The sequence below is a fragment of the Otolemur garnettii genome, unplaced genomic scaffold (genome assembly GCF_000181295.1).
Source record: "Otolemur garnettii isolate 467f Iridium unplaced genomic scaffold, OtoGar3 scaffold00003, whole genome shotgun sequence".
Lineage (NCBI taxonomy): Eukaryota > Metazoa > Chordata > Mammalia > Primates > Galagidae > Otolemur > Otolemur garnettii.
The window spans coordinates 33,898,871-33,899,897 of record NW_003852398.1 but is presented as its reverse complement, the minus strand read 5'-3'; positions in this window follow the sequence as shown (position 1 = coordinate 33,899,897).

Here is a 1,027-nt window from a genome sequence, read left to right as displayed (position 1 = left end):
CATCTCTACTAAAAATAGAAAAATTAACCAAGTGTGGTGGTCCACGCCTATAGTCTCAGCTACTCAGGAGGCTAAGGCAAGAGGATTGCTTGAGGTCTGGGTTTGGTGGCTCACACCTGTAATCTCAGCACTCTGGGAAGTGAGGTGGGTGGATTGCCTAAGCTCACAAGTTCAAGACCAGCCTCTAAAAATAGCTGGGCATTGTAAACCCAGCTACTTGGGAGGCTGAGGGAAGAGAATTGCTTAAGCCCAGGAGTCTGGGGTTGCTATGAGATTATGATGCCAAAACACTCTACCGGGGTGACAAAGTGAAACTCTATTTCCAAAAAAAATAGAGGATCACTTGCGATTGCTGTGAGATATGATGCCAAAACACTCTACCAGGGAGACAAAATGAAACTCTATCAAAAAAGAAAAAAAAGAAAAGAGGATCACTTGAACTCAAGAGTTTGAGGTTGCTATGAGGTAGACTGATGCCACAGCACTCTACCCAGGACAACAGAGTGAGACCATATCTCAAAGAAAATAAATAAATAGGCTTGGTGCCTGTGGCTCAAGTGGCTAGGGCGCCAGCCACATACACCTAAAGTGTTGTGTTCGAATCCAGCCTGGGCCCACCAAACAATGATGACTGCAACCAAAAAAAAAAAATAGCTGGACGTTGTGGTGGGCACCTGTGGTCCAAGCAGGAGACTGGGGCAGGAGACTCGCTTGAGTCCAGGAGTTGGAGGTTGCTGTGAGCTATGATGCCACGGCACTCTACCCAGGGGGACAGCTTGAGGCTCTGTCTCATAAAGAAAAAGAAAAAGAAAATAAATAAATAAATAAATACCCAAGAGGGCTAAACACACAGAGCTCCTAGAGGGTGGACACCCAGGGAAGGTGTGGAGCTTCCATGCCCCCATACCTCACCTGGCACATCTCTTTGTCTGTCTTCTTTATAATAAATCAATAAACTTAGAAAGAATTCTTTTTTCTCAGAAACAGTGTTGCTAGGCTGGGCCAGGCAGCTCACACCTATAATCCT